Here is a 27,093-nt window from a genome sequence, read left to right as displayed (position 1 = left end):
TAGCTGAGGGTAATGCAATGGCTGAGCATTATCCCAAGTGGAAATGGCTCAACAGTCACATGCTCTTCATCAAAATAGCAAAAGTTTAAGATGGAAAGATCCCTGCTCGGGATTATGGAAGGGTCCTGGTCCTGTGTTAATATGGGGTCGAGGACATGTTTGTTTTTTCACAAGAGGAGAATGAAACTCGGTGGTTACCGGAGCATCTGGAAAGGAGCGTGGAACTAAGAAAGGTCAGCTCCAATGAGGTTCCTATAAAGGAACCAGAATGAAAGTGGCTCGATTAGTGTTTCTGAGGTTTTGTCACTGGTTAATGCAAACAGTGGGGAAATAGAGTTCGGAGCAGTGCCGCTTTTGGCTTTACTAGCTTCTTTAGAAAAATACTTTATATCACCTAATAGCTGTGCAGTATTTGACGAAGAGCTTTACAGCAGCTAAATAAGGTAATTTCACGCTCAGCGTGAAGTTAAGTTTTTCCGTAGAACAAACCAAAAGTACTGCTGTAATAGAAACGTTTGTCTGAATTGAAGTACTTAGTGGGACTATTATGAATTTGGGTGAAGGGACAGCCTCTAGTTAAAGACCATCTACCACTGACAGTGCATCTCTGCCAGTTCCAAAAAGGCTGAGAAAACTCAGCAACTTTGGGGTGTGGCTTTGTCCGGAGAATGTTACAGCCCCCTAGCAACAAGTATCGCAACTCTATAATGACAACACTCACTAAATCCCAGCGCTTTATAACAAAGCTGACTATAAACTCTAAACTTTAGAAATGATGTACGTACTTCCTGTCTAGTTAAGAGAATCTTTCTAATAGAGATGGTGATAATAATTAAGAGTAAGAAGTAGAAAGACAAAAATAAGATGTGAGTTTGTAGAAAAAATTGTCTTGTTAGATCTGTGTTAAGAAATCTTTAGGTGTTTGCTAAGTTAGATACATGCAAATGGTAGCCCTATATAAGTTTGTAAAATAGATCTACAGAGTTCTTTTAAGAATATAAGCTTGCGGGCCGGGCGGTGGTGGCGCACGCCTTTAGTCCCAGCACTCGGGAGGCAGATCCAGGCGGATCTCTGTGAGTTCGAGGCCAGCCTGGACTACCAAGTGAGTTCCAGGAAAAGGCGCAAAGCTACACAGAGAAACCCTGTCTCGGAAAAAAAAAAAAAAAAAAGAATATAAGCTTGCAAGAAGTATCTAAGGTAGTCTTAAGACATGTAGTAATAAGCTTGTAAGAAGTAAAGATACTAGTTGTAAATGTAAGTTTAAATAAGAAATAAGATATGAAGTATATAAGAAGTAAATAAATATATTTGCTAAAGTACTCCTATAGTTTTCTTAAGAAGTATAAATAAGTAGATGTTAATATGTTGTATGTGAGTTTGTAAAAATGTGTAAATGTTGAATATGAGTCTAAATGCTTTGCAAGGCAAAATATGTTATATGTGGGTTTGTGAAAAAGTGTAAATGTTAAGTGTGAGTCTATTAATGTATATGGTGAAAACCCCTGAGACAGGAGGTAGTGTCCTAGTAGACTGCAAAGTAGGCAGTCTGGATGGTTTCAAAAGCTCCAGAAGCCGCTAAGAAGCTAAGAGTGGTGGACGCCAGAACCAGCACAACAAGGCATCCACAGCTGAGATCCGTGGAAAATCGACGCAACACAGAAAAACCTGAGCTAACATCAAAAACAGTGCGGTTTAGAATACTACTGTACTGAAAAAGGTCTCTGGCTTGAGAATAAAAGTTCAGAGATGCTTGTTTGAACAAAAATTGTTAACTGCAAAAAGTTTTGGTTGAAAAACGTCTCTTTATATTTGGAAGTGAAAACCTGATACCAGAATTTATTTCTTGTTTGCACTTTTTGAACTTAAAATGAGATAAATTTTCAAAAAGATTTGGTTATGGATTTCTCATATTTGGAAGGCTAGTACCAGAATTTATCATTTGAATGTTAAGACTTAAATGAAATAAACAATAGAGATTTCATTGCAATGGGACAGTTTTGAGTAATGACCTAGGAACGGTTTTCTGGAATTGGGTTAAAAATGGAACTGTTTAAATGAAGAAATTTATTTCTACCTAGAATCAAGATGCAGTTTTGTATATGCGTATATGCTTTATTAACTGGTGATTCATGAATTGTTTTGTGGAACTGTTTATGTAAAAATGGAATTATTTATGGAACTGGTTTTGTGTTACAAATTGAACTGTTTAAACAGAAGTTTGGGTTTTCTAACTAGGCTTGAGATTTTGCTTAAAATTATAAAGAAAAGGGAGAGTTAATATTCCTTACAAATTGAACTGTTTAAACAGAAGTTTGGGTTTTCTAACTAGGCTTGAGATTTTGCTTAAAATTATAAAGAAAAGGGAGAGTTAATATTCCTTAGTCTATTTAATTTAAATTGTTGTTTGAGTGGATTAATGTCATGTTTTGTTAGTAAGAAATGCAAATGGGGTATACTAAGAGACTACTTTTAAAGTTTGTAAAGAGTTTTATTAAGAAACTGCTTTTGGATGTTTTGCTAAAAGTTTTCAAAGTGTTAATGGTTAGATTGAAAATATTGCTTTTCAATATGGGTTTGTAGAAATTGTATAAGTTTGGGTTCCTCTAACTAGGTTTGAGATTTTGTTTAAAAAATTATAAAGAAAAGGAGGAGTTATGAGATTGAATTATGTTCGCAGAAACCTATTGATATTAATGCACCCTGGTTTTGTGGAGTTAAGGAAATATTTAAATTCAATGTGGATACATCGAAGTTTTTCCTGTGTTCTGTTAACAAGAAAATTCAAATGATTGAGTTAAAGTTGTAAGACAGAGAAAATTGTTAACTATATATGGCACCATATATGCTAATTCAAATGGTTCTGTTAAGAGTTTTCTTTGAGTTGTAAGATTGAGAGAATTGTGACTATGTATAGCGATATTTATGTTAACCTGTTATTGGTAATGATGAAGCTAAGAGATTCTTTAAGTTTGTAGTTGCCTTAAGAGTTTTTGTTTAGAAAGGGCTTGAGGCAGCTAAGACTGCTGTAGTCACCTTGGATCTAATTCAAAAGAGAAATGCCATCTATATCATCCTCTACTCCCATACTGGGAGGTGTAACAGCTACGAAGATTGCTGTAAGCCATCAATAGTTATTTTTTTATATATTAAGAAGGGGGGACCTGTGGGAACCTGTTCTTGGGTTCCTCGTGGCTTTACCCAGCAGGTCCGAATAGAGGATGATCAGGACCACGGGCTTGAGTGCAGGTGTCTGAGATGGTCTGCACTTGGCTGTGCTGGGGGAGGAGGTCTTTTGCTCCACCCCTTGGCGTCTCTATAAAAACCCTGGGCCAGAGACAGTCGGGGCCTGTTGGAATAGGTTCTAGGCCCTCTCGAGGCTATCCTTTAATTTCTATCTGTTTATCTCCACAATATTCTCCACAATAAATCCTTCTATCTAATATTTCCTACTGCTCGCACTCAAGAAAACTCTGGGGAACTGTGGGGTTGGTGGGTAAACGCCCCACAGTATATTGATACAAATACAAAACTATATTTGTAATTTGTATATATGTTCCTACTCCTGTTTAAAATATTTTTGTATATTGACACAAATTAAATTGTATTTGTTATACTGTATGTATGTTCTACTTCTGTTTAGGATATTTTGTATATTGATACAAATTAAGGTATTGTTGTCATATTGCACTATACATTTCTACCTCGGATTAAGGTATTTTTGTATGTTATAACAAATTCGAGGTCATTGTCCTTATACTGTCAGTCTGTCTACAGATTATTCATTTTTATAATGTGAAACCTTAGTCTTTAAATTGTTTGGTCACTCATGCTTATCACACTTATAGCCATGTTAGTTAGGTTTTCTAGATACACAGAGATATATGTCAGATAGATAGGTAATCTTCAAACACTTCATAGACTGGCTATATTTCATTGTAGAACACTTCATGGTTCCTGAAGTACTGGGGACTCTGGTGATGACCTTCGTGGATGCCATCAGCAGTGGTTCTGTGCCTTGTCTGGATGATGCCGTGACAACTCTGGCCCAGTGTGAGAACTCAGCAGCTGTGCAGAAGGCAGCTGACCACTACAGTGAGCAGATGGCCCAGCGACTGAGGCTCCCCACAGACACGCTCCAGGAGCTGCTGGGTGTGCACACAGCCTGTGAGGAGGAAGCCAGTGCTCTCTTCTTAGTCGGGAATAAGTCAAGTTTTCTGATTTTTGACTTATTTCAAGTTTTACATCACAATACTCTTCTCATGAGAAATAGTCAAACTGACTTTCTACTGGGTTCTTTGAAAGCTTCTCTGTTCTTCCCATTTGGTCACATCTCTGCACATTTTCCTTGCAGGAATCCATAGCAAAGAAGGGGATTTGTGCAGAAGAATGAAGAGACCCCTGTGAAATACTGCTGGAGAGCTGACTCAGCTTTGGAGGCTCTAACAGAAAGTATGTCAGCTTCCATGTTTTCCATGCTGGAGGTCACTCAGGAGAAGACTGAGCATGACTATTGGTGGGTGTCCATGAAAGGGGTGAAGGAGAAGAGCTGGGAGCACAGGACAGGGGTGAGGGTGAGGAGCAGGGAGCACAGGACAGGGGTGAGGGTGAGGAGCAGGGAGCACAGGACAGGGGTGAGGGTGAGGAGCATGGAGCACAGGACAGGGGTGAGGGTGAGGAGCAGGAAATATGGACAGGGGGAGCAGGGACATTGAAGAGAGCATGAGGAGGAGTCTCATGGGTGTGAGCATGCTGCACCACTTGAAAGGAATAATAAAGCCTGAGGAAGTCAAGGAACTTTAGCTCCTTTTCAGTGTTGGAGATCAAAATCAGAGCCTTGCAATGCTGTCCAAACATCCCACCCCAGATCAACCTTTCATGTGTGTGCATGTGTATGTGCATGTGTATGCATGAGTCTAGTTGTCTTGAATGAAAATCTGACTGTGCAGAGTTAGACAAGGCTTAGAACAGGGCAGCAGGGGTCAGAGTACATAAGATGCCACAGAGGGTGGTATGGAGATGGTGCATATCCCGGACAATAGAAGTGGTTAAGATTTCTGAGCAGGTGGTATGATTCAAGTTTGTGGATTTTTTTTTGTGTGTGTTTTGGTTTTTGCCACCATTTTAGAGATAACAAAAAAATGTTGATTGGCATTTCTTAGCATTTTGCCTGGCCCTGGCAGCAGGTCTGTTTATGTATAGTCTGATTACAGAAAGGTTTTAAAAGAGTGCCTTATACTTGTTATGAAAGGCAGCAAGAAAGGGTGATGGGTCTGGGGATCTGACCTATGCGGGTTCTCTCTCCCCACTGAACACACTTCCAGCCTTGCAGGATTGCTGCCAAAGTCGGCTCCTGAAAAGGCATTTCCTGGGGTGTAATTCTGTTGGAAACTGAAAGCAGCTGAGCCTCTTCTATAACTGGGGCTTTTCTAGGAACTCGGTTGCTTCTTGTGGTAGCAAAACAGGAAAGCGGTTTCTTTTCAGCTCTAAAGAGGTTTGCAACTACAAAATTAAAGCACAAAGGCAATTAAACCCCTTAGCTCTGTTGTAGTTTTCTTGTTTTTTTAAAAACTGTCTGTCTCTCTCATGATGTGTGTGTCCATGTTTGTGTGAGTGCTTGTCTATGTGTGTAAGGGAAGGTCGTGTGTGCCACATTGCTGTGGACGTCCCTGCTCCCCATGTTGTTTGTTACAAGGTGTGCAAGCTGGCCCACAGGTTTCTGGGTATTTTTCTGTCTCTGCCACTTGCCTTGCCACACTAGCACTGAGACAGCATATGCACGATACAGCATGAGCTTTCCCATGGATTCTGGGGATTCAAATTCGGGCACTCACGCTTGAATGGCAAGGGCTCTACAGACCCAGTCATGTTTCCACACTCCAGGGTACATTTGTGGAACCTATTTAGAAACCACATTTTCCCACTGGCATATCTATGTTCACAGTCTAGAACAGCTTCTTTTCATGGCCAGTGGTTTTGGTTTTGGCTGGGAACTTCACCAAAGCCTCACAACGGTCAATGTGTCCCTTAACATCTGCTGTCTCCACTACCCTCCATGGTACCTGTCTCCACAGGGCTTCTGAAACCAGGGGAGCTGTGTTATTTTCAACTGTCTGTGCTCTCCCACAGCCTCCCTGTCACCTGTCATAGAGCAGCCACAGAAAACACAGTAAAAAGGCAAAATCAGAAGCTCTTTATGTTAAGACACAACCTGAAAATTCTTGATATAAAGGTTGTACTAGTGTTTATAAAATCTCCTGACATACCTTAGGAGCAGGGTGGGGGCATAAATAGGAATATAAAAATAAGAAGAGACCTAAACAATGGAAGCAGAGAAACAGCAGAGGAAGAAGAACCAGGCCCTAAAATATTCTGTGAACAAGGGGACTGGGACACTCAGGACGCCGGGAATAAGATGGAGCAAAAGGCTGAGTGTAGTCTCAGGACATGTATGCTGAGGATGTTCTGTTTTTGCTGTTTGTTGTGTTTGGTTTCCTAGAGATGAGGGATGCTGGGGAAATACACAAGGGCTAGATGCCTAAGGAAGAGGGATGCTGGGGGAATATACAGAGGTAACGACCTAGACGCCAAAAGGAGGCCTGTGCTCTGACTTGTTAGCAATGTGGAGTAAAGTCTTACAACTGATGATGGCTGCCACCCACCTTGCAGGTAAACCACCTCTGTGCTTCTGAGTCTGTAACCATTTTCCATGTCTCTTTTATCATCTTCTCTACAGGCACATAAATAGAAAACTCAGAACACTCTGTGAGGGGAGCTGAGATTATATTGTGAAGCTCATCAGGCTCATTGAAAATTGTAGCACTTTCTTTATTTTAAAAAATATTTTTATTGAAATTTTTTTTCCATACAATATATTCTTGTAGATGTAACCAACCGTCTTATTAAATAAGAAACATAGAACCAATGCAAAGAAGAAAGCCAAGATGTCAGAGCTAAGAGCTAAAACCTTACCCTTCCTCCTGCGGTGGTCCTACCTCTCCAAACCAGAGCTACTTCCTGTGTTAAAGTCTTTATATAGAATTTCTGTTCTGCCTTCCCATTGGTTGTAAACCCTACCACATGACCACCTCGTCATGGCCTGTCTGTATAGACCTCCAAGTCTTCTATGGTTGGTATTGAGATTAAAGGCATGTGTATCCAATGCTGGCTGTATCCCTGAACACACAGAGACTTACCTAGCTCTGCCTACCAAGTGCTGGGCTTACAAGAGTATGCCACCACTGCCCTGCTTTTCTATGGCTTGCTAATATCTCTGACCCCCGGGCAACTTTATTTATTAACATACAAATAACATTTTAATACAAATAAAATATCACCATATTTCCCCTTTTCTATTTTATTAAAAAGAAAAAAGGAAAAAGCTTATAACTAACATAAGAAAAACTATATGCAAAAGTACAATAACTATACACAATATATACAAATAATAAATACCTAAACAATGTCTAGTTCATTTGTATTTGACAAATTCAGAGAAAATAAATCCTATTGTATCTAATTCACTTTCTCTCCTAATTAATCTTCAACTATAACTAACTAATCTTCAACTCCCTCAGAGACCCAAGAAGGAAACAATATTAGCTAACAAAAATAAAAACAGGAAGTACATGCAAGCAACTTCCAAAAAAATGTGAGTTGACAGAAATAGCCAGCTGCCTGGACAGTCACCTGAGGTTTCTCTGCAGTGTTGGGGCATCATCTTCAGCCTATAGGCTTAGCGTATCTGACAGACTCATTTTTTGGGAGAAATTAACAGCAAATATCCCAAAAGTGATAGAATTGATCTTATAAAGAGAGCTGATTGGATCTTGTCTTGAATTGTATGGGGGGGGGAGATTTCTGGAGTTTGTACATTTTATACAGATGCCAACAAACAAGGAAAGGCAGGTTACAAATGCGAAAATTTAAGTAAAGTGGTTCAAAGTCCTTATAATTCAGTTAAAAAATCAAAATTGTATGCTATTCTGTTGGTATTAATGGATTTTTTAGAACCTCTCAACATAGTAACTGACTCTCAGTATGCTGAAAGTGTAGTATTACATATTAAGACTGCAGAATTTATCCCTGATCCTTCAGAATTAACTTCACTATTCATTCAATTAGAAGATACAATCAGGAAAAGGAATCATCCTTTATATATAACTCACATTCGATCCCATACTGGTCTGCCAGGCCCTCTAGCACAAGGCAATGATGAGATTGATAAATTATTGATAGGAAATGTGCTGGAGGCCTCAGAATTTCATAAAAAACATCATGTCAATAAGTAAAGGTTTAAAAAAGGATTTTTCCATAACCTGGCAACAAGCCAAAGAAATAGTAAAGAAATGTCCTACTTGTTCCTTCTAAAATCAAATGCCATTACCAGCAGGATGTAACCCAAAGGGTACTCAGAGAAATGAAATCTGGTAGATGGACGTGTTTCACTTTGCAGAATTTGGAAAATTGAAATATGTACACCACACCATCGATACTTATTCAGGATTTCAATGGGCAACTGCTTTGAGTTCTGAAAAAGCTGATTCTGTAATCACTCATTTGCTAGAAGTTATGGCCATCATGGGTATACCTGCACAAATCAAAACTGACAATGCTCCATCATATGTCTCTGTTAAAATGAAACAGTTTTTTTGCTTATTACAATATAAAGCATATTACAGGCATACCACATAATCCTACAGGTCAAGCAGTTATAGAAAGATCAAACAGAACTCTAAAGGATATGCTAAATAAACAGAAATGGGTAACAAAAACCCCCAGAAATAGACTGCATAATGCTCTTTTTTTTTTTTTTTTGGTTTTTTGAGACAGGGTTTCTCTGTGTAGCTTTGCGCCTTTCCTGGAGCTCACTTGGTAGCCCAGGCTGGCCTCGAACTCACAGAGATCCGCCTGCCTCTGCCTCCCAAGTGCTGGGATTAAAGGTGTGCGCCACCACCGCCCGGCCATAATGCTCTTCTAACTTTGAATTTTCTGAATGCCAATGAGAAAGGAACAACAGCTGCAGAGAGACATTGGATAATAGAAAAAACTACAGAATTAAATCAGCCTATATACTTTAAGGATGTGCTGACCTCAGAATGGAAACCAGGGTATATATTACATTGGGGACAAGGTTTTGCCTTTGTTTCTACAGGAGAAGATAAGCTGTGGGTAACATCAAAATTGATAAAGGTTTGATTTGAACAAGAGAGACCTCTTAATTAGAGGAGGTGATAGTTCATCAACCAGCATGAACATCCAGTTTAAACTAACTTGTACCAGTAACACCTGCCTTTTCATTTAATCAGATAATAACTTGCCAAAAGGAAACATCCCCAAAATTAGTCTTGGGGAAAGGTTTTTGTTTTTGTCTTTTAGGAGAATGAAGGTTAAGGAATCTGAAAAACACAAGACAAATGAGACAACTGAAGAAAAGGGACAAATCATCTATCCCAGGAAACAGAGTGAAACGGCATATGGGTATGTATAATCTAAAAAAATTTTATGTCTTCTTAAATGTTTGTTTCTGCTTTTCTCTAAAGATTTAACACTATTGGTCTTCTAATAGTCCCAGTTCAATTAAAATTTAAAGCTGACTTTGGAGTTGGAGAATGGCTCTCTCCTTCTTTAAAACTCAAGCATGTTGTTAAAAGGAAAATGCAAACTTCCTGTATCATGCCAGAATAAAAGAGCCATCTTCTGCTATGGTACAGGACAAAAACAAAATTAATTAAGGGACTATTCTATTACTAATCTCAACTCTTTGATTCTATTCTGATTCTTTAAACTTTTCTTAAAATATAAATTTTATATCAAAATTTACAAGATTAATAATATATATATATATACATTTTAAACTTTGTTAAGATATGAATGGTCATATAGAGTACTAACTAATTCTAGAAAAAAGGCTAGCTGCATATATATGTTTTTGTGTTTGAGTCTCTTATCAATTTTCTGCAGGAAATCATGGCCAGGCCTAACATCAACTGAAGTCTTCAGGAAGAAGATGGGGCCCCACAACAACAATTCCACGTGGACAATAATAATATCAATAAGCTGACAAACATCATCCACAGATCAGCTTTGAGATGACTAGATGAGATGATCCAGTCTCAAAGACTACTTGAATAAGGACTTGAGATAAACCCTGAACTTTGGCATTATACACAGACTGGATAATGAAGGATATAGTTACCTCTCCTAGAATTTGACAATTAACCTAAAATTTTTCTTTCAGGATAAAGAAAACTTCGCCCATACCCAGCAGGAAGCAATTTTAAGAATACGACGCCCACATTTCCAAAGAGGTGGTGTGGGGTCGGTAGTTTTTTGGTCTTTTTAATGGGTTTTGGTTCTGGGATAATTTTCAGTATTTAGGTGGGTTGGTTACAAGTTATTGTCAAGGGTTAGGAAAAAGGCTAAGCAAAGGAGATTAGATTTAAGGTTCTTGTTTAAAAAAAAAAGAAAAGAAAAGAAAAAGACAATTACTAGTTTTAAATACTTTACATTGGATTGGATTGTTTTATATTGTATACAAATTTGAAACTGATATTGTTAGAAAATGCTATATGTATATTTCTAATTGTATTTATAGCATTCACTTAACAATGTAATGCAATTTTCTGATCCTTGAATGTTATTACTACCAACTATTAGGATATAAAGAAATGAAAGTTAGTAGTTAGACATTACAATAGAACTTGTAGTCATATTAGATATGTTTTAAAAATTGAGCAGAGATGTTTTAGACAGGTCATCTTCAAACCCTTCAGAGATCTACAGAATATGGCATTTAAAATGTTTTAATAACTTAGAAAATTTTTCTTTTTTGAGACATGTAGGCTCCTGGCAGTACCAATCTACTTCAGAGAAAATATGGGCATTGAAGAAACTGTATACGGAGTCAACTTTCATTGTGGCAAAAGTTAGCCACTGAACAACAAAGTATCCTCAAATCAACAAGACAAAATGGACAGACAGAACAGGAAACAAGGGACTACTGATTGTTGCCAAAACAAGTGTGGTTATAGCTTTATCAAAAGGCATCTTCTGAGGCCAGGACAATATGGCCCCATCCCTGAAGTTACCTTCGCATCCGGAAAAGGTACGGTGCCCTTTTCTTCGAAGGCAGCTTAACAGGCAGAGGGACGATGGCTTCTGTTGTGCAATGGAACAGCAGCTGAAAGCTCATGCCTCTCAAAAGTAGACTGGCATTTAATAGAGGGATGTGGAGAAGAAGGGGATGCTGAGATGAAGCCATATATACACAGCCAAGAAGAATGGACAGCTGAATTAAAAAACTGTCAACAATTTCCAGAATTTAAAATCCTGAATCATGACAGGACACTAGTGGAATTCAGGTGTTTCTGGTACATGGACTGCTCTCACCCAATGTGAGGTAGAACTGTTGACCTTGTGTACATCCTACTTCACAAATGAGTCTGTCAGATACGCTAAGCCTATAGGCTGAAGATGATGCCCCAACACTGCAGAAAACCTCAGGTGACTGCCCAGGCAGCTGACTGTTTCTGTCAACTCACAAATTTTTTGGAAGTTGCTTGCATGTACTTCCTGTTTTTATTTTTGTTAGCTAATATTGTTTCCTACTTGGGTCTCTGAGGGAGTTGTAGATTAGTTAGTTATGACTGAAGATTAGTTAGTTATAGTTGAAAATTAATTAGGATAGAAAGTGCATTAGATACATCTTGGATTTACCAAAATAGGATAGATGATGGAATTATTTTCTCTGATTTGTCAAATATCTGTTTAGGTATTTATTACTTGTATATATTGTATATAGTTATTGTAATTTTGTATATAGTTTTTCTTTTATTAGTTATAACCTTTTGCTTTTTTTTCTTTTTATTAAAATAGAAGAGGGGAAATGTGGTGGTAATCTAATTGTACTGAAATGTGATTTTGATTGTATGTTAATAAATAAATTTGCCCGGGGGTCAGAGCTATTAGAGCCATAGCAAGAGTGTGGCGGTGGTGGCACATGCCTTTAATCCCATAGATCTCTGTGTGTTCAGGGATACAGCCAGCATTGGAGACATATGCCTTTAAGACCTGGGGGTCTGTACATACAGACAGTGACGAGGCAGTCACGTGTTTGGGTTTACAACCAATGAGAAGCAAGAACAAAATACTTAAAAAGACGAACAGACAGGATATAGCTCTCTTTCAGGAAGCTGGGACACCGCAGGCGGAAGGGTGAGATTTTAGCTCTGAGCTCTGACCTCTCGGCTTTCTCTTTTACATTGTTTCTGTGTTTCTTATTTAATAAGACTGTTGGATACATCTACATTTTCTTCCTCTCTGTTTTTAGGAAACAAACAAAAGCAAGCAAACAAAACCATAATAAGCACACACTCCCTATAAAAACATAAAGTCAGAAACGGTAATAAACAAAAAGTCCAGGCAGTTAAAAAAAGGGTCAAGTGAAGCAATATCAGACAAAAAGCGCAAAGCCACCATTGGGTTTGTATGTGTTGGCCAACCACTGTTGAGAATGGGACCTACCCTTACATGTGGTTTGTATCCACTGGAGAAAACTGATTTTTCCTTTGCGAGTGAGTATCAATTGCAGATAGCTTCTTGGTGGGGGTGGGGACCAGTGTCCACTGCCCCCTCTCAGTACTGTGACGCTGTCTGGCTTGAACCTGTGCAGGCCTTGTTAGTGCTGCCATGGTCTCTGTGAGTTTTTCTGTGTGTCACTCCTGCTGTGTCTGGAGGAACTGTGTCCTTGGAGTTGTCCATCATCTCTGGTTCTTACACTTTCCCTGCTTCTTACATAAACCCTGAGCAGAAGGGTTTGATGAAGAAATCCATTTAGTACTGAGTGTTCCAAAGTCTCTCACTCTGTACATTGTCCAGTTGTGGAACTCTGTGTCAGTTTACAATGACTGTAAGAGAAAGCTCCCCTTATATGGACTGAACAAAGCCCTAAATCATGGGTATCGCACTTGCTTCTGCATCCTGAGTACTGGAATTAAAGGCATGTTGCACCATGGCCCCCTTAATGCTGTTTTTTTTTCCTCTTTGAGAATGAGGTCAATCATTTTTCTCATACAGTGACATCACCTAGACACAAACATCTGGACAATATGCAGAGTAAGAGACTTGGGAGCACTAGTCCTACATGGATGTCTTCATCAAACCCCACCCCTCAAGGTTCAGGGATCTATGCGGAAGAGGGGGCAGAAAGATTGTAAGAGCCAACAGTTGTGTATGATTCCAAGCCAATAATGTCTTTCAGACACAACAGGACTGATTCACATATGACTGTGGCAACATGCACAAGACCTACACAGCTCAAGCCAGACAAAATCTCTGCACTGAGAAGAGGAAGGAAACACAAAATCCCACCCCTACCAAGAAGATATTTTCATTTGATACCTGCTGGGAGAGGGAAAGTCAGTTTTCTCCAGTGGAATGTCACTGGGGTATGTCAGTTTTCTGCAATGGAATATCAACCACTCTCCAGGGCAAGTCCCATGCCCAGGAGTAGTTGACCAATACAGATGGACTCCATGTTTTTGTATGCATGTAATTTTCCTTTTGTTTTGTTATTTTTTGTCTGAGTTTTGTTTTTTGTCTGTTTTTTGGAGAGAGATGGGGGGGAGAGAGAGAGAGAGAGAGAGAGAGAGAGAGAGAGAGAGAGAGAGAGAGAGAGAGAGAGAGAATGCAGTTGAGTGGGTACAGAGGTAGTAAGGGTTTGGGAGGATTTGGAAGAGCAGAAAGCATATGAGTAGAACATATTTTATTAATTTTTTTTCAATAATAGGGTTTCTCTGTGTAGCCCTGGATGTTCTAGAACTGCCTCTGCAGACCGGATGGCCTCAAACTCAGTGAAACACCTGTCTTTGCCTCCACATTGCTGGGATTTAAGGTGTGTGCCACTATGCCTAGTATAATAAGAAAATTAATTTTAAAAAAGGGAAAAAATTGAGTCAGATGTCCCTTAAGTTAGATCCAGTTTGGGCTGCTGACTGTGAGTATATAAGGACGGATGTATTTTTATTCTAGTTTGATAACTACCTGCTTATAAAAGCACACTGAGATGGGTCTGGAAAATGGCTCAGTGATTAAGATCACTGGCTGCTCTTCCTGAGGACCTGGGTTTCATTCCCAGCATCCACATGTTGGCTCCCAGCTGTCACAGATCCACCCCCCAAGTTCTAGGGGATCTGACACCCTCTTTTGGGTTCAATGGCACTGCCCACAAATGGTGCATGCTGTGGGATGTTCTGTATGGCAAATGTGTTGCTCTGATTGGTTAGTAAATAAAACACTGATTGGCCAGTAGTCAGGCAGGAGGAAGTATAGGCGGGACAAGGAGGAGAAGACTTCTGGGAAGTGGAAGGCTGAGTCAGAGACACTGCCAGCTGCCATCATAACAAGCCGCATGTGAAGATGCCAGTAAGCCACGAGCCACGTGGCAAGGTATAGATTTATAGAAATGGATTAATTTAAGCTATAAGAACAGTTAGCAAGAAGCCTGCCACGGCCATACAGTTTGTAAGCAATATAAGTCTCTGTGTTTATTTGGTTGGGTCTGTGCGGCTGTGAGACTGGCGGGTGACAAAGATTTGTCCTGACTGTGGGCAAGGCAGGAAAACTCTAGCTACAGGTGCACTTACATAAATGCGGGCAAAATACCCAAAAACATAAAAATAAATAAATATTTAAAAAATAGAGTATAAACCTTTAAAAAAGGGAATGAAAGCATGCTGTAAGGATAGGGCTGACAGGATGGCAAACATTTTTAAGAGTGGTGCTTTAAGGGAGGAATCTTCCAAGGGAAGGGTTTGAAGCAAGTGCTGATTGGGATAAGTTGTTAGTAGTGAAGCCTTCCATGAATGCTGTGGTTAATTAGTGTCTTCTATCATGAGCTAAATCTGCAGCTTGATTCTAAGGACACATGATGTCCAGATTAGCCCTAAAAACAGGGCAGCCTTGACCTCTCCCCACTCTAGGAGGATGTCTCACTGTGGGGAAGACCTGTTTACCTTGCAATAGTGTAGAAGGTAAGAGACTGGGTTCCATTTGTTATCTGGGGAGGAGGCTCAGGTTTAATCTAAACCATCAAGTGAGCTCATAGACATTCAGCTCAGACATCTTATTTCTGACATCAGAGCTCTGGGATCCTCAGGAATGTAGCACAGTGACCCCAGGTAAACCCTTTCTGATGTTCTCTACTTTATAAATATTGCATTTGTGCATGAAATAGGAAAGCTGTTTTCTGGAAAACTCATAGTATGTAACACACTAATAATAGACATTTACTATTTCAGAGAAATTTTTTGTGAGTGTGTTTTTCGAGACAGTGTTTCTCTGTGTAGCTTTGCACCTTTGCTGGAACTCACTTTGTAGCGCAGGCTGGCCTCGAACTCACAGAGATCCTCCTGCCTTTGCCTCCCAAGTGCTGGGATTAAAGGCATGTGCCACCACCACCCGGAGCAGCCAGTGCTTTTAGCAGTGAGCTATCTATCTCTCCAGACCCACACTAAACACATACAAACACAAGAAGCACACAGACTGGGCGCTTAACAAGCCATATCCTGGGCTGTCCTGACCCCATGTTTGTCCCTTTCTGTGTTAAGCATATATTCCGCCTCCTGCTCCCTCCCCGCGCCGCACTCCTCCCCTTCTGCTAAACACGCCCCGCCCCCCTCCGCCCCCGCCGAAACAGTTACTTTCTTTTTGTATCCCCTGGGATTCTGGATGCTGATTTCTCATCCTCCTGCACTGGTGTGGGCCCGACCCTCGGCTCTGTGCAGACTGCCCAGCTCTCTGGAAGCTTGCCCTGAGCTGGGGAGCCCCAATCCCAGGGCCCTACAGGGCCCCTCCCTCAACCCGGCCTCCCCCACGCCCCCTGATCCCACCCCGTGCTGTCCCGGCAGGCTACTTCCTGTCCTCTCTTTGGGAGCCGCCCAGGTCGCGGCCCCTAAAGGAGGGTTGCAAAGGTGGCCAAGAAGCAGAGGCTCCAGGACGCTGAGGGGCAGAAGCCAGAGCCTCAGGGAGAAGTTGCAGCTCTCCTCCCGTCCTGTGCACAAGCAGACTGGGCCCCTGCATCTGACCCTGGTGAGTGTGGGCAGGCAGGGCTGGGAAATCCTTTGCAGCTTCATTTCAAGTGTGAAATGCAGACTACTGACCATGTCATCTGTCTGCAGAGGGTATGGTGTCCACAGTGGCAGACTGATTATGTACAACCTCTGATCTCCAAATGTGTGAAGGTAAATAAAGTTGATGTTGAGTGGGTAAAGTTTTGTCAAGCAGTGCAAAAGGAATTTGTTAGCACTGGTATTTTAGGAACCGAAACAATTTATTCTTTTTCTTTCTCTCACGATTTAAAATTTGTCTGAAATCTCTAGTTTGCTATACAGATAGTCACTAACTTCCTACAACTCTTAATCAGATAGTGTGGGAAAAGTTTGAACAGACAGAATAATTAAAGGCCAAATAACTAGATTGTAAACCTTTCAGTGACTTTGTATCTATAATGCTATCTTTTTTTCTTGTGTAACACCAGAAATGTAATCGGTGGTCTAGTTTTAGAAACACATAAAGTTTAACAGTAACACATATTTATTGAGCACCATGTGTCCAGGCCTGGGCATTTGCACAGAAGAGCCCTTCCTGTGATTTTAACACAGGCCTCTCCAACAGTGCATTCTCTTCAATCAACCTGTGTTAAAATGCACCCACATGCAGAACCTTTTCTGCACATAACTGGGTCTAAGGATCTGTGGAGCATTTGGAAGGATGAGAGGAAAATAAAATACAAACTAGAATGGAGAATTGTTGTGAGAAAGAACATTGGAATCGACATCAATACATTTAGGGGCCCTCAAAGCTGAATTAAGTTACATTTTAAGTGATTTATTCATTTTTATTTACTGTGTATGAGTGCTTTGCTTGCATGTATGTAAGTGCACTGCTTGGATACCTGGTGTCCCCGGAGGCCAGAGAGGGCACTACATCCCCGGGAACTAGAGTTGCAGACAGTTGAAGTCCCCATGTGGAAGGTGGGAATGGAAGCCAGGAACTCTGCAGGTGCAGAACCTAAGTTGAATCCTTGAGACCATAACAAGAGGGGCCCCATCAGTCTGACAACTCAGGAATGAGAAGGGGAAACATAGTGGCCTTTTCAGAGAAGCTTCTCCTGGCCTTTGCCTTTGCGGGACCATCTCTTGTGTGTGTTAATCTGGGATGTTGAGGAGACTCAAAGGAAGGCTGTGCCTAGAACCATCCCATAATGCCAGCAGCAGAGCCTCTGGTAAAGGAAACTGTAGATGTCATGTTCCTTACCCTGTCACAGACACCCTTGACGAACAAACAGGTCTTACTTAAAGGCAAACCAATATTTTATATGGGTTATGTGAATTTCATGTTCTTCAACTATTTGGTAAATACTTACCTTATAGCCACATTGCATATATTTTGGGAGCACCATCTGACATTTCAGTGCATTTGAACACAGTGTATGATCATCTCAGGGCAGTTTTCCTGGCACCCCAGACATTCTGTTGACTATTTTTTATTTAAGTTTGGTTGTATATGAAAACCTTATAAAGTAGGAAGTCCCAGAATCAGCTGCTTGGGGAAATTCATTAGGATTAAGATGGATTATAAAAATCAAAGAACTGGAAAACCTACCTTCTACACGCATGCACACACAAACACAAACACACAAACACACACACAAGCTACATTGGTACATAGAAAATTAAAATTTCTTCTTCACAAAGATTATTGCCCAGCTCCCTTCAGGATGTGAAATAAAAATTAATAGTCCAGATGACTTTGGCTTCACGCTTTTTTTCTTGAGGAATGGCTTTATTGTAGTATAATTAACATCATACTCCTCAACAGTTTACAGTACAAAATTCTGTGGCTATGTGTATATTCAGAGGTGTGCAAGCATATTTCCATAACATAACTTGCTTATTTAAATCCAGAGATGCTTTACCATACATAACTTCTCTTGGTCTTTTCAGTGTGTGTGTGTGTGTGTGTGTGTGTGTGTGTGTGTGTGTGTATGTGTGTGTGTGTGTTACACTGTGTGTGGAGACCACAGGATAACTTTTGAAAGTCAGTTCTTTTCTTCCAACTTGTGATGAGATCTCCACTGTATTTGCTTCCATGCTGGGTCCTCCAGGTTATCTCGCCCTTCAGCTCCCAGGTGATTCCCCTGTGTTGTGATTCCAAAGGCATGCCACTGTGTTCCCCTTTTCATGGTGTTCTTGGATTGAACTCAGATCTCCAGTCTGTGCAGCAAGCACGTTTACCTGCAGAGACATCTTGCTGTATACTGGATGATTTTCAGAGCCTTTTTCTTGGTATGTGGTTCAGAGGATCAAGTCCAGAGCCTTCTATAAGCTAGGCAGGTGCTCTGTCAACCTGGTGGGATTTTAAACAGAAACATTTCATCCACAAATGGGGTAATTTGACTTCTTTCTTTCCTGATATTCTCTCTCTCTCTCTCTCTCTCTCTCTCTCTCTCTCTCTCTCTCTCTCTCTCTCCCTCTCCCTCTCTCTCTGTCATCTTAATCTCTGTCATCTTAATTCTCTGAGGATTCAAGCTCTGTATGAAATAATAGTTGAGAGAATGGTTACCCTTGATGCTATCCTATATTTAGAGGAACTGTCTTAAGTCATTCTCTATTCAGTATAATGCCTTGGCATGATTATCACAGTGGCCTTTATTGTGTGCAGGTAGGAGCATTCTCTTCCTGGCTTGTTCAGGGCTGTAATTAAGAATGAGTTTAGTTGGGCTGGAGAGATGGCTCAGTGGTTAAGAGCACTGGCTGCTCTTCCAGAGGTCCTGATTTCAATTCCCAGTAACCACGTGGTGGCTCACAACCTTCTGTAATAAAATCTGGTGCCCTCTTTTGCCCTGCAGGGACATGTGCAGGCAGAATACTGTACACATAATAAATAAATCTTTAAAAAAATGAGTTTAGTTTATCAAAGACTTTTCCATCTATTAATATTATGACCTGGTAGGATAAAAAAATTACCTTTTTATTTGTTAAACCTTGCTTTACAGCTTAAATTGATTTTTACAGCTTAAAATGATTTCTGTCTTGGCAAAAGACCCATGAGCTACTTAGGAGGATGTGACTTCAGTGACTGTATAGAACATTCTGTAGAAGTCTTGTGAGTCCATTTGATCATGGCACAGTTTAACTCTGAAGTTTGTTGACTTGTCTATCGGTGGGAATGGGGTATTAAAGTCAACCCCATGCTCACTTTGGCAGCATGTATACTAAAGCTGGAGTGACACAGAGAAGATTAGCATGGCCCCTGTGCAGGGATAACATACAAATTGGTGAAACATTCCATAGTTTTAGGATGAAATTGATTTGATAGAGAAAAGGGTTCTCCTTAGGAAAGGGGAGGGAGGTAAATACAGGAGGAGAGAAGCACATAAAATAACAATATGGATGGATGAAAAAGCCTCAAGGAGTCACACTATCAACTATTGCTTAAAACAATAAAACCTCTAGTGCCTACAATTCAGTGTATACATATACATATGTAGTTTACTGAATCTTTCTCACCTGGGCTGACGGAGCTCCCAAAGACCACCTAACAAAAAAGCAAGTACCAGATATGAGAAGCCCTCTTGTGAGTTGTGGCCAGGTCTAAGAGACTCCTAAAACATACACTCTATTGCTATTGCCCTTAGTTTTCCCCCAGAGGTGGAAGGTAATTCCCCATTGCTGAAGACACCATGCATTTCAGACACAGGGCACAGAGGCCCCTGAGCTGTCACTGACTTGGATGACCCCCTCCCTGCCACCCTGCCCTGAGGACTATCTTTAAAGATACTAGAAGGCACATGAAAGCTTCCAAAGGAGAGAGACACAGCAGTCCTCCCTAGCAATGACATCATGAACCATATCAGTGATGACCTGTCCAGTAGCCCTGTGGGTGAAGTAGTGGTACACAAGCCCTGCCAGTAACTGTGGTGGTTTGAGAGAAAATGACCCTCAAAGGAATTGGCACTATTAGGTGGTGTGGACTTGTTGGGGTAGGTGTGGTCTTGTTGGAGGAAGTGTGTCACTGCGGATGTGGCCTTTGAGGCCTCATGTATGCTCAAGGCACACCCAGTGAGACAGACCACTTCCTGTTGCACACGCAAGATGTAGAACTTTCAGCTACTTCTCTAAAAAATGTCTGCCTGCATGCTGCCATGTCCCACCATGATGATAATGGACCAAACCTCTGAACTGTGAGCCACCCAATTAAATGACTTTCCTTTATAATCATTGCCATGGTCATGGTGTCTCTTCACAATAATAGAAACCCTAACTAAGGCAATCACCAACAACTCTCTAATTGAGTTTGGTACTAGAAACCTAGATACCTAACCAGTACTAGTGAAGCCATGGTTATTGGAGGAGAACCTATAACCTCTAATTTACTAAAGCAGTATAATCCTCAACAACACTCTGAAAACATTTGTCCTTACACCCATAGTGTCAGTCACATAGTGTAGTCCCACTTACACCCATAAGTGTAGTCCACCTCTCATCAAGGAAACTTCTCTTTGCAATGGATAGAGACCATTGCAGAAAACCACAACCAATTAAAATGCAGTTTGGGGACACAGCTCCAATGGAAGCATCTACAAAACACTCTCTCCCCCAAGGCTCAGGGAACACTGTGGAAGACCAAGCAAATAGAAAGAGTGTAAGAGGAAGAGGGTCAGGGAGTTTGCTGTGATGGTGCAGGATGTTTGATCAGACTGTGTTAAAGGTGCCTTCTGATTGGTTTAATAAAGGCTGAATGACCACTAGCTAGGCAGGAGAGAGTAGGCTGGACTTCCGGGTAGAGAGAGGAACTTAGGGTTATGAATCTAGGTGAGCGAGAGACACTAGAGAGACACTGAGCAAGTCAGACATAGAGAATGGAAGAGAGGTAAAAAGCCATGTGACAGATTGTAGATTACTAGAAACAGGTTAATTTAAGTTATCAGAGCTAATTGGGAACAAACCTAAGCTAAAGGCCAAGCTTTCATAATTAATAGTAAGTCTGTGTAATTATTTGGTGACTATTGTTCCAAGAAAGTCTGACAAGGAAGTCCTACTAACTACACCCATACAGTCTCATCAAAACAACTGCCCAAACATGGGCTAAAGAGGAGGACAGCTGTGAACATTCCAACTGCATGGAGAAAAGTCCAGGGGGCCTCAGCCCTACACAAAGAACTACGGGCAACTGAGGAAAGCTGGGAGAAGGAGGGGCGGTCTTCCCCATGGAAGAGCACACCAATTCGTTGTTTGGAGCCAAATGGTCTGCCCTGAAACCATGACAGTTAACATTGTTTGTATTTATCAGGTTATATTTGGAAGGAGCCCATGCATTTGAAGGAGAGCAGGGAGGGCTATATGGGAGAGTTTGGAGGGAGGAAAGGGAAGGAGAGATGTTGTAATTAAAATACAATTTCAGAAATAAACAACAACAATAACAAAATAAGTCAGCAAATTGATAGTTGGTAAAGTGCTGGGAGATGTCTTTCTGTATGCTGTGGATGTATGTTGTCCCATTGGTTAATAAATAAATAAGCTGTTTTGGCCTATGGCAAGGCAGCTTAGAGGCAGGCAGGAAATCTGAGGAGAGAGACAGGAAAGAGAAAGGTGGAGTCGGGAGAGATACCATCCAGCTGCCCAAGGAACAAGTTGCCAGCAGACCGGCAATGCCACTGCCACATGGCAAAATATAGATGAAAAGAAATGGGTTAATTTAAGAGGTAATAGCTAGCTAGCTACCAATAAGTCTGAGTCATAGACCAGAAGTTTGTAATTAATATTAAACCTCTGAGTCATTATTTTATAAAAACAGCTGCTACCCTGGCAGGACCTGGTGGGACCAAGAAACTTCAGTAACAGTAAAGTTTAAAGATTAATGTTCTCTAAGAGCATGTTTCTTTCTATTATTTTTTTAGAGAGAAAAATAAACTATTTCATGAAAAAAAGTACAAAGCTTTGGAAAAGAGGTCTAGATTTCCTTGTATAGTAGAACACCCTCGCTTCCCAGGACCCTAGGATTCACACTTCTTTTGAGTTAATGAAGGCCACCAAGGTCTCATTCCACCTAACATTGTACTTTAAAAATTCACTGAAGAGTTTTGTCTACAAATGAATGTAAAATACACAGTCGCATAAACATATATTAATCCATCTACACTGAACACTTAAAGATGCACAGCACGTGAATTCTTTCAGAACTAAATCATGTTTAGAAATAATAGAATCTAAACTTGTATTGTTTAGTCATGAAATCACCATGGCAGAGACTACCTCTAGTCTCACAAATGGAATTACAGAATTTATCCACACAAGATGGGAAAGAGTCTCTAACAAGAATGAACCTTGAAGTCTCTAACGTACCTTTAAGAAGTGACAGACAGATGTCAATCGTGATTACACAGCAAGCCTGAAGGAATGACTGTCACAGTGTCTGGACTGGCTCCTCACACACTCCTCCAGAGGGATTAAAAACTACACTGTCAGCCTGGGTACAACTAGGAAGCTTTACTCCAAAGCATGGGAAGTCACACAGGGTCCGGTTCCCTGCCTTTGAAAACCGAGACATTACTAGGAATCCCAGAAAGACAGTCAGCACAACACTTCCCCCATTCACAGCTCTCTCTGGAAACCTGGCTCCTCAGCAAAGGCTCTCCAGAAGCTGTCACTGTTTCTGAAGTGGAAGTCAAGTGCCCAGGGGAGCACTGGCTTCATTTTTTGCAGGTAAACACGAATGATGACATCACAGGCACACATCTACAAAACATTAAACTCTATGCAAACAAAACTACCTTATGTTTCTTCTGGAACTGAAAAGAAAGATAATTAATTTTTAAAATAGAAAGTAGTTCAGTGACTATGTTAGGGACTTGTGTATTTTTCCCTTTATGTCTTATTTATCTCAACATATTTTCTCATGAACTAAGTACAGAATAATAATTCTCTTTGAACTATCTGCATCTTGAGGATCTTGACCTTTCTTTTTGTTTTATTTCAAATTGTAAATCTATAACTAACCACCCTAAGAGTACCAAGGGTGGTTAGTTATAGCTTTACAATTTGAAATAAATTCTCTACACTTAACAACTTCAGACTTAATATTAAAAAAAGCAATTTTGCTCCAGTCCATTTCTTGGGCAGGACAGCCAGAGAACACTTTTGGTCCAGGCTGCTGGCTTAGTATTCACTTCTGACCCAAGGCTGATGTGCACACACAGGAAGTGCACTTGAAGATGTTTGCAGTGTTTCCTTTGGGTAGGAGGATGTCGACAGCAGAAGGTCCACAGGCACACTGGAGTGCTGTGTCAGGGGAGGAAAGGACACCCCAAGAATGAGTAACTGCACCCAGGCACACATTCCACAGGTATCTAGGGTTTTAGCTGTTCAACTCTGACCTCTGACAATGATTAAACAAAGCAGCACACGAAGGCAAAGGCTGATTAGAAATGCCTGTAGGAGAGCTCCTGTCCTCTCCAGCCTGTGTGCTCTTAGTGGCCACCTGAGGGCTGAGGTACCAGTCTACTGAGGTACCAGTACCATAAGTCCCTACATGCAGGAGCCAAGGTTTATTGGCCATAGAATGCCATGCGGTTCAATTACCAAAGCCTGTGACTTTTACGACCTTTCTTTCTATTACCAATTTCAAAGAAACAGAAGAAAAACAAAAAGAGCACATTTCTTAATAAAAAGTAGAGGCATCAAGTCTTCTTTTTAAAAATTATTTTACATACCAACCAATTTCCCCTCCCTCCCCACCCCCCACTTACTGCTCAGAAAGGGTAAGGCCTCCCATGGGGAGTCAACAAAGTCTGGCATATCAAGTGGAGGGAGGACCAAGCTCCTCCTCCCGGCCTCAAGGCTGAACAAGGCATCCATCATAGGAAATGGGTTCTAAAAAGCCAGCTCTTGACCCAGGGACAGATCCTGGTCCCACGGCTAGGGGCCCCACAAATAGACCAAGGTACACAACTGTCACCTTCATGCAGAGGGCCTAGGTTGGTCCCATGCAGGCTCCCTAGCTGTCATTCTAGAGTTCATGAGCTCACAGTACCTTGGGTCAGCTGTCTCTGTGGGTTTCCTCATCATCATGTTGACCCTCTTTGCTCATATAATCCCTTATCCCTCTCTTCCACTGGATTCCTTGGAACTTCACCCAGGGTTTGGCTGTGGATCTCTGCATCTGCTTCCCTGGGTTACTACTGGATGAAGGTTCTGTGATGACAATTAGGGTAGTCACCAATCTGATTACAGGAGAAGGCCAGTCCAGGCACCTTCTCCATTATTGCTAGAAGTCATCTTTGTGGATTCCTGGGAGTTTCTCTGGCACCAGGTTTCTCCCTAACTCCATAATGACTCCCTCTATTAAGATTTCTCTTTCATTGCTTTCTCACTCTGTCTCTCCCTCAGTTGGACCATCCCATTCCCTCATATCCCATCCTGCATCCTCTCCTCTCTACTCTTCCCCATCTGCATTTTATCCAGGAGATCTCATCTATTTCCCCTTCCCATAGCAATCCATGCATCCTTTTTAGAGTCCTCCTTGTAACCTAGATTTTCTGGGGCTGTGAATTTTATCCTGGTTATTCTTTGCTTTACATGTAATATCCACTTATTAATGAATTCATACCATGTTTGTCTTTCTGGGTTTTGGTTACTTCACTCAGGATGATTTTTTCCCTAGTTCCATCCATTTGCTCGCAAATTTCATGATGTCATTTCTTTTTTTTAACCGCTGAGTAATACTCCATTGTATAAATGTACCATATTTTCTTTATCCATTCTTTGGTTGAAGGACATCACGGTTGTTTCCAGGTTCTGGCTATTACAAATAATGCTGCTATGAACATAGTTGAGCAAGTATCCTTGTGGTATGATTGAGCATCCTCTGGGTTTATGCTGAAGAATGTTATCACTGGGTCTTGAGGTAGACTGGCTCTCATTTTTCAGAGAAACCACCATACTGTTTTCCAAAGTGGCTGTACAAGTTTGCACTCCTAACAGCAGTGGAGGATTGTTCCCCTTACTCTAAAATAAGCTGTCATCATTGTTTTTGATCTTAGCCATTCTGACAGGTGTAAAAATGGTATCTCAGAATCATTTTGATTTGCATTTCTGTGATGACTAAGGATTTTGAGCAATTCCTTAAATTTCTTTCGGCCTTTTGAGATTCTTCTGTTGAGAATTCTCTGTTTAGATCTGTACCCCATTTTTTAATTGGATTATTTGGTGTTTTGATGTCTAGTTTCTTGAGCTCTTTATATAACTTTATATATTTTGGAGACTAGCCCTCTGTTAGATGTGGCACTGGTGAAGATCTTTTCCCATTCTGTAGGCTGTCTTTTTGTCTTATTGACCATGTCCTTTGTCTTACAGAAGCTTTTTCAGTTTCAGGAGGTCCCATTTATTGGTTGTTGATCTCTGTGTCTGTGCTACTGGTGTTCTATTCAGGATGAATCTCCTGTGCCAGTATGTTCAGAGTTATTTCCCACTTTCTCTTCTATCAGGTTCATTGTAACTGGATTTATGTTGAGGTCTTTGACCCATCTGGACTTGAGTTTTGGGCATGGTGATAGATATGGATCTATTTGAATTCTTCTACACATCGACATCCAGTTATGCCAGCACCATTTGTTGATGATGCTTTCTTTATTCCCTTGGACAATTTTCGCTTCTTTGTCAAAAATCAGGTTTTCATAGGTGTGTGGATTAATGTCAGGGTGTTTGATTTGATTCCAATGATGCACCTGTCTGTTTTTATATCAATACTATGCTGTTTTTATTACTCTAGCTCCATAGTAGACGTGAAGTCAGGAATGGTGATACCTCCAGAAGTTCCATTATTGTATAAGATTGTTTTAGCTATCCTGGATTTTTTGTTTTTCCATATGAAGTTGAGTATTGTTCTTTTTAGGTCTGTGAAGGATTGTGTTAGGATTTTGATGGGGATTGCATTAAATCTGTAGATTGCTTTTGGTAAAATTGACATTTTTTACTTTTTTAATCATACCTATCCAAGAGCATGGAAGATCTTTCTATTCTATTTTACCTTATTCAGTTTCTTTCTTCAAAGACTTAAACCTCTTTTCATACAGGTCTTCACTTGTTTGGTTAGAGTTACCACAAGATATTTTATATTATTTGTGGCTATTGTAAAGGGTGATGTTTCTCTGATTTCTTTCTCTTCCCTGATTATCATTTGTATATAAGATAGCTACTGATTTTTCTGAGTTAATCTTATATGTTTTCACATTACTGAAGGTGTTTACCAGCTGTAGGAGTTCCCTGGTAGAATTTTGAGGGTCACTTATGTATACTATCATATCATCTGCAAATAGCAAAAGTTTGATTTTTTTCCTTTCCAATTTGTATGCTTTTGATCCTATAGTGTGGTCTTATTGCTCTAGATAGACCTTTGAGTACTATATTGAATAGATATGGAAAGATTGGACAGCCTTGTCTTGTTCCTGATTTTAGTGGAATTGTTTTGAGTTTCTATCCATTTAATTTGATGTTGGCTCTCGGCTTGCCTTTATTATGTTTAGACATGTTCCTTATATCTCTGATCTCTCCAAGACCATTATCATGAAGGGGTGTTGGATTTTGTCAAAGGCTTTTTCAGCATCTAATGAGATGATCATGCATTTTTTTTTCAGTTTGTTTATATGGTGGGTTACATTGACAGATTTTCATATGTTGAACCATTCCTGCATCGCTGGTAAGAAGCCTACTTGATCATGGTGGATGATACTTTTGATGTGTTTTGTATTAAGTTTGCCAGTATTTTATTGAGTATTTTTACATCAATGTTCATTAAGGAGATTGGTCTGCAATTCTCTTTCTTTGTTGCATCTTTGTATGGTTTGTGTATCAGGGTAACTGTAGCCTCATAAAAAGCATTTGGCAATGTTCCTTCTGTTTCTGTTGTGTGGAACAATTTGAGGAGTAATGGTATTAGATCTTCCTTGGAATTCTGGTAGAATTCTGCGCTGTAACCATCTGGTCTTGGGCTTTTTTTGGTTGAGAGACTTTTAATGACTGCTTCTATTTCCTTAGG

General features: G+C 40.5%; 1 protein-coding gene and 1 non-coding gene across 5 annotated transcripts in view; both read left to right on the top strand.

The window, feature by feature from the left end:
• The first annotated feature begins 15,685 nt into the window (after window positions 1–15,685).
• LOC114691797 (ATP-binding cassette sub-family G member 3-like) overlaps window positions 15,686–27,093 on the top strand; it is a 91,419-nt gene continuing 80,011 nt past the window's right edge. For 3 of the 4 annotated variants that reach the window (XM_037209258.1, XM_028867324.2, XM_037209257.1), the window contains exon 1: window positions 15,686–16,086. The gene's annotated coding sequence lies outside the window, so the exon portion shown is untranslated. Of the gene's footprint in view, window positions 16,087–16,175; window positions 16,239–27,093 lie in introns of all 4 variants that reach the window. The other variant, XM_037209256.1, reaches the window with a different exon arrangement.
• On the top strand, window positions 19,250–19,356 carry LOC114691887. The gene has a single exon (XR_003734288.1). It is a non-coding gene; the product is annotated as a U6 spliceosomal RNA (small nuclear RNA).

The sequence above is a fragment of the Peromyscus leucopus genome, chromosome 10 (genome assembly GCF_004664715.2).
Source record: "Peromyscus leucopus breed LL Stock chromosome 10, UCI_PerLeu_2.1, whole genome shotgun sequence".
In the NCBI taxonomy this organism is placed as follows: domain Eukaryota; kingdom Metazoa; phylum Chordata; class Mammalia; order Rodentia; family Cricetidae; genus Peromyscus; species Peromyscus leucopus.
Note: the sequence above shows the minus strand (reverse complement) of the source record. Positions and strands in the feature narration are given on the sequence as shown.